The sequence below is a fragment of the Mauremys reevesii genome, linkage group 5, assembly GCF_016161935.1.
Source record: "Mauremys reevesii isolate NIE-2019 linkage group 5, ASM1616193v1, whole genome shotgun sequence".
Lineage (NCBI taxonomy): Eukaryota > Metazoa > Chordata > Testudines > Geoemydidae > Mauremys > Mauremys reevesii.
This window is the reverse complement of record NC_052627.1, coordinates 104,947,546-104,954,904: the sequence shown is the minus strand read 5'-3', so window position 1 is coordinate 104,954,904 and position 7,359 is coordinate 104,947,546.

Here is a 7,359-nt window from a genome sequence, read left to right as displayed (position 1 = left end):
TGGGAGAGACTTAGGGCAGGTCTACACTAAAAAGTTAGGTTGACCCAGCTACATCACTCAGGGATGTGAAAAATCTACACCTCTGAGCAATATAATTAACCCAACCTAACTCCTACTGTAGACAATGTGATGTCAACAGAAGAAGTCTGTCAGCCTAGCTACAGTTTCTGAGGGAGATGGATTAACTACAGCAAAAGGAGAAACCCTCCCATCCCTTTAGTGAGCATCTACGCTGAAGTGCTACAGTGGAACTGCTAATGTAGTGACTTAAGTGTAGACATAGCCTTACCCACCAAATTGTTGAATATTACCCCAATCATTTTTTTTTGTGTTGCCCCATCATTTTCTTTAGAGAGAGACTTCAATATTAATTAACGTCAGCTGTCCATGAAAACTGCATTGGGTGTAGAAATTTTTCCATCATCGGAGAAGCAAAGACTAATGCAGAAAATTCATTTAATTTCCTTGCTGCTTCATCATCCTTTTAAAAACTGTTTCCCCTCCTCTTTTTGGTGGGCCACAGGGTCAACCTTCCAACCTTTTTGTTTCAAACATTTTAAAACATGCAATGTGATAGTGTTGGGTAATTACTGGTCTTTGTGCACTCTGTTTTGAATTTGTATCCTTGCATAGTGTGTTCTCCAATCTATCTACCTACACTGTACCTACAAAATTTGCATTTAAGGTGGTGGATCTTGGATTTTTTTCCCCAGTCCCTAATGAACTTGTGTATTTCTGGGCTTATTCATGCAGGTTTTACTCCATCCTGTACTTTGCCTTTGTTTTTGCTCATAGGTATACATATAATCTGTGCCTCTAATATAATGTGTGTTCTTAACTAGACTTGAGGCGGATTCTATGTTCTGAATTTTTTTTCTTTTAACTTTGCCCTCTGCCTGCTGTTAACTGTTTCCTCCATTTTAAAATCTGTTAGTTTAAAGTTCATCACCGAGTTAGTCCTAGGGGAGTCCCTGTTTAGCATGAGGTCAAACTTAATTGTGCAGCAAACTCTTACTTAATGGAGCCCCTACACTCTCCTCCTATGTATTACTTGAGTCTAATTCATAGATTTGAGGAGAGTATTCCAACAATTCTGTTGGCAATAAAACAAGATTTTAAAATAAGCTATTTACAGTATTATATGCTGCTTCTCCAGATCATATTCTGGTTTGTCACTCAACCAGACACTATAGAGATAATTACAATAAACCATTTTTTTTAACATCCTAAATTATTATTCTGATTGAGGGAAGAAGAGGAGAGAACACCATTGCCCTCTCAATGTTATTTCTGGTAGCTGCAATTTGAAATCAGGTAAGATTCCACCCCAGTGATCATCTCCATTCTGGACTGAAGGTCAATACATCTAACCTCAATACATCTTTGAAGTCCAAAATTTATGTTTAGTGAAAAGGCTTTTACAAATCAACATATGTATTTCATTTTTTGTATTCCAGTGCAAAGTTTGGAATTTTAATATAAACATTCCCTTAGAGCATTTGCAATCCACAATGTAATTTCTCTTACTCTTATTTCTCCAACAGACAAGGTAGGTATCAAAATAGATAGTTTTTCACATAGGTAACTCTTGAACAGAGATAAGGAGGTGAAATAAGAATACTTTTAGCATAGGGTCACTGACTATCCAAAGTACCCTCAATTTGGCATGAGAGAGATTAACTTTCCATCCCATCCAGGCCAGAGCCTAAACATCTACATAAAGCACTAGTCCACCAAGACAAAAGGCTGGAAAGCTGGGGCAGTAAAACCATTCTTTCTATGGAGAAAGACCAGGTCAATGACGTAGGGCTCTGCTTGGCCATTGAAGACCTATGACAACAGTGTTTGCTTTTAACTTTGTTTTCGAAATCACTGTCAAGGGGAAAGAATGGAAGATAGTAACAAAAGGCCCTGGGGACCATGAGATGAAGGCAACACCTTCATAAACTAGATGATGGGGTATTAGAACAAAACTTGGAAGAATTGGAAATTCATTGGAAAAGTCAGAGATCCATGATCACAAGACAGCACTTGCACAGCACTAGGGATTAAAATATTACAATGGGGAAAGCCTATTCCCCATATTTCTGCTTAGCCCCAGTAGTTGGGTTAACTTTTCCCATTAAATGGACAGCCCTTCAAACAATGTGATTTCTGCCTGCTCAAGAGGAACACGATGCTTTAATCAAATAAGGCTGAGGTTCTTGGTTCACCCTTGATGTCTGAGAGCTACTGCCATGGACCATATTTTTCCAGATGCTCACTGGTTTCCTTGACAGAATTCTCAGAAAGGTAAATAAGGCCTGTCTTACAGGTCTTAGCTGTAGGATGTATATGTAGAGCCTTAAGACGTCAAGTGTGCCCTTCAAGCAGACATTCATATCAGTTAGAACAATTCAGTGAAGATCAGGGTTCCCCTTTAATAAATTAAATTCCAGAGTCATCATCTGAATCTTAGATTCTGGAGTACAATTTGAGACATACTCTACAGCTGTCGATTTTATCTAGGTACTTATATGCCCTACCCCACAAGTAATTAAACAGAGTACCCAAGGTCCTGTATAAAAGCAGCTCCTCTCACTTTATGTAAATCTTGTAGCCAAGAATTAACATCTCAATGATTTTGGTCATGCATCACATTTCTAAGAAACCAATTTTGTCAAATCCATTTCTCCCAAGTCAATTAGGCCAGATTTGCAATTTTTGCATTTTCTTAAGGCTTCCAGTATTAGCATTGCATATTTTTATTCCTAGCATTACTAGGCCTCAATAGTTGAAAATCCGCTTTTGCTTGGACCAATGACTATAATCTCACACATTCTAAAACAAAGTGAGCATCTTGTGGTCCTTGTATCCTATTTGCAGAAAAAAAGAATGTCTCCACTTCACCAATGTGAACGTGCACAACAAGCCTTTTAAACATACTTAAGAGTTCATAAAAATGGAAGAGGAAAGGTTTTAAAAGTCCTCCAATACCTTAATGAAAACGTAATACTTTAAAGCTTCCATAGTACTTTCTATCAGATGATCTCATTTTGCTTTATGAACACTTTATGAGATAAGTATTATGCCCTTGTAATATGTCAGGAAGTTAAACCTGAGAATTAACATACCAAACCCTGGTCCCCTTAAATGCTGATGTCCATAATACAGTGTAAAGGTGGTATATCCAAGAATGAAATCGCCAACCATAAATGGGTTCCAACTGGATCAGATTATACCAGCCCAGACCACCTATAGCATATCACCCCAATCTCTCTCTCCCCCGCCCCCCCTTTTTTTTTTTACTGGCTTCCTGTCATATCTCAGATCAAATCCAAGATTAGTATTCTCATCTTCAAAGCCTTCCAAAGGATTGTTCCAAGTTAACCAAGGAATCACCTCATCCAAGTAATCATGAGCTCCCACAACAGGGATGTCACACTGGAACAGCCAACCTCAAGCATGAAACTTGCGCTTATGGGAGACAGAACTCTCTCAGGTCAGGTTGTCCTGCAGCACCTTTCGAGCAAAATGCAAAATTTACTTCTTCAACCTATCCTCACCTGAATAATGCCCCCATCCTCCACAAAATAAACAAAACAGCCCAAAATACAGATTCTGCAGAATGCAGGGGAAGACAGAAATATATCTGTATATATACACACTTTAAATCTGTAAGGCACTCAGACACCATGAAAAAAATTAATTCTTGTGAGCGTTCATTCTATAGTTTTTGACTGGCTCCACTTAGAAAATTGTCTCCTGCACAGATGAACTTCACCCTTATTGTTGAGCATTCCATTGCACCAGAGGAGCAAAGTTGTTGACTATAGTCTTCATCCCAAAGAGGAGGTTTAGGTGATCGTTTTGATACACTAGTCCCAGGCTACTGACTCCCTTGAAGATAAGGACTGAGTCTTTGAACTTGATTCAATATTCTATGGGAAGCCAGTGCAGGGTTCAAGAGACAGGTGTGATGTGCTCTCAGTAGCCTGTGTCGATGAGGTGTGCTGCAGGGTTCTGTGCCAGTGAAGCTTCCTAAATGCTGAAAGGCTTCAATGCCAAAGTATATTGCATGCTGTAATAGAACCAAAAAGTAACAAATGCACAAATGACTGAGGTCAGGTCATTGTTCAACAGGATGGGATGGAGTCTTCCAGCCCACTGGAGGTGGAAGAACATATTATTGGTTGCTGCTAGAAGAGAGTTTAGCATCCATGAGGATCCAGGACACTCCAAAGCTATAGTATTCATTAACCAATTGTGGGTCTGTACCTTCAATCAAAGAAGACTGCACTATGGCTGTACTCTTCAAAATGCTCTCTTTCCTCTCCTCACCAGCATTACTGCTGTGTTGCTCGGGTTCAGCTTCAGCCAGTTGTTGTTCAACCATGAGCTGAACTCGTCCAAGAACAGAGTCATCTTGATGGTAGTAAAAGTGATAGGAGATATTACTTATTATTTGTATTACTGTAGTGTCTATGGGCCGCAGGCATAGACCAGGACTTCATTGTGTAAGCAACTGAATGGACTGAAGTAAAACCTGAATCTTCAAAAGTAAAATAAAAACTCAAGAATTAAACAGCAAGATAAAATGGATATGTCTCATCTCAAGAAGTCCAGGAAATCATTATCTTCGGAATCTATAAGCTCATATGTGCCATTGAATGAAACTGTCTACTGAAGCGGAAAAGCAGAACATTGATGAATTTCGTGATCCCACAAGTAAGACATTTTCAATGCCATTTTTGTCACTGAAATGAAGCCACGATGATAATTTAATACCTATTCAAGCCTTCCAACAGCTGTTCAATATCACTGTAATCCAGGGGCAGTCTCCATTAGAGTTCAACACTCCACAAAGTGGCAAAGATCAGTCCATGAATACATGCCATTAAAACTCAGGCAAAGACTTGAACTTGATGTGATGGCTGCAAACTTCACCAACTAGCAATATAAAGAAGTGATTAAAGCACTTCATCCAGAATTTAATCCTCCACAGAGGAAGTTTTAAACTCACAAGTCCACTACTAGCTACTGTAAGATAAAGTGGAGAAGACAATGGCTGGTCGAACAGGAGACATGATGTGATAACTGACAAGCATCCACACATGGAATAAATGCAATCCCATTGAATGCTATTGATTCTACATGTCTGAAAAAGAAACCACAGAATATTCTGCCTTATCCTGAGCACATTGAAGTCAGTGGTGAAGTATCTACTGACTTCAATAGAACAGGATCATGTCTATTATGTCCAAACTGCTGAATATGCCATCCAAGAATGCACTGAACGGTGTGACAAGGAAGTCTATCATTTGTGTACGAGAACTTCTGAAGAACAAACATCCTAAACATCTGAATGAGTGTTCAGTACATTATTTAAATTTTACAACACCTAATCATCCTAAAGCATACTGTGAAAGTTAAAAAATTCTTCTGCAACCATTATGATAGAAAAAAGGGCTTCCAATGACACACAGTGGAAATCAAGAAGATTGTTTCTGTATTTGCACTTAACTACCATAAGTACATTGAAATTTGCACTATGCACAAGAAGAACTTTTGATCAAACATAGCTTACATTTTACACAAGGGACTCTACAGAGAAGCACCAAAGCTAAAAAAGTAATTGAAGAATGTTTCAGAGGGACTTAGACTGTAGGCTGAAGACACTATCACAGCTGAAATCTGTCTTGATCTAATTAACAAGACTCTGAACCTCACAAGGACAAAATTTAAGAACTATTCAGGAGCACTATTCCGTTCTATGTAGGTTTTTACATCTCACTGTGGTATCTGAGGCTCTATCATTTCCATTACACAGCCAACAAAAATGAAGCAAAATATAAAGGTGACAGGTTGAGCTTGGAACAGACTGAAATGGGGCTAATGCAGGGCTACCTTGCATTAATTCCTTTGCAAAGAAAACCATCGCAGTTATATCAAAATGGCACAAAGTTGTGAGAATAAAAATCAAGGAAGACATGAGAGCTGAATTCAAAATTTGTCAGTTTTTGAAAGACCTGTGCTCCTGTGCTGCCTGTTCAGTATCAGTCAGGCTTGTTTTTAGCACATTTAAATTCGTTTGATCAAATCTTCAAAACAGGACAAGTGCTGAAAAAGCGAATAAGTTAATAAAATGCACTCTTTATGATTGCACTCTTTAAATATATCAGAGGGATAAATACCAGGGAAGGAGAGGAATTATTTCAGCTCAGTGCTAATGTGGACACGAGGACAAACGGATATAAATTGTCAGTCAGGAAATTTAGGCTTGAAATTAGACGAAGGTTTCTAACCATCAGGGAAGTGCAATACTGGAACAGCCTACCGAGGGAAACAGTGGGGGCGAAGGACCTCCATGACTTTAAGATTAAGCTAGATAAGTTTATGGAGGAGATGGTATGATAGGATAACGGGCTTAGTCAATAGGTCAATTAAGTGCCACACTGGTAAATAGTACAATGGGTCAATGATATGATATTCTTAACCTTTTTCCAGAGGGTATGGCTGGAGAGTCTTGCCCGCATGCTCGGGGTTCAGCTGACCGCCATATTTGGGGTCGGGAAGGAATTTTCCTCCAGGGAAGATTGGCAGTGGCCCTGGAGGTTTTTCGCCTTCCTCCGAAGCATGGGGCAGGGGTCGCTTGCTAAAGGAGTGGGTGGATCGGCTTGTGTGGCCTGCATCTTGCAGGAGGTCAGACTAGATGATCATAATGGTTCCTTCTGATCTTGAATTCTATGATTCTATGAAAATCTCATCGTACCTAAGGGCAGATACAAAAGTTATTGGCTTAACTAGCTAATACACTGGGGCTCATGTTCTTGTGTTTTATTTACAGAAGGATAATTTTCATTTTTAGATAATGCATGTCTGAGGAATAAATAGACTTATACAGTGAATCACAAAGTAGGCATTTAGAGTTCCATTTCATTAAGCTACATATTTCACTTCTACCCCAATCAGGTCTTTTCAGGTTGGAGAAAATCACTAGTCTGCTACTATACACAGTTAACCCAGTATTTGACTGTGCTACATCTTTAGAGTGGGCAATTGAAGAAATAGACTATTAGGCTGTATGTAGCAGCAAGTCCAACAATGAGGGTTAAAGCCAAGATGGGGAAGGCAGGCCCATGATCTAATATCCAAAATGAAATAATCATAGAACAGAATCATAGACTTTAAGGTCAGAAGGGACCATTATGATCATCTAGCCTGACCTCCTGCACAACGCAGGCTATAGAATCTCACCCACCCACTCCTGTATCAAACCTGTGTCTGAGCCACTGAAGTCCTCAAATCATGGTTTAAAGATTTCAAGGTGCAGAGAATCTTCCACCAAGTGACTCATGCCCCATGCTGCAGAGGAAGGCG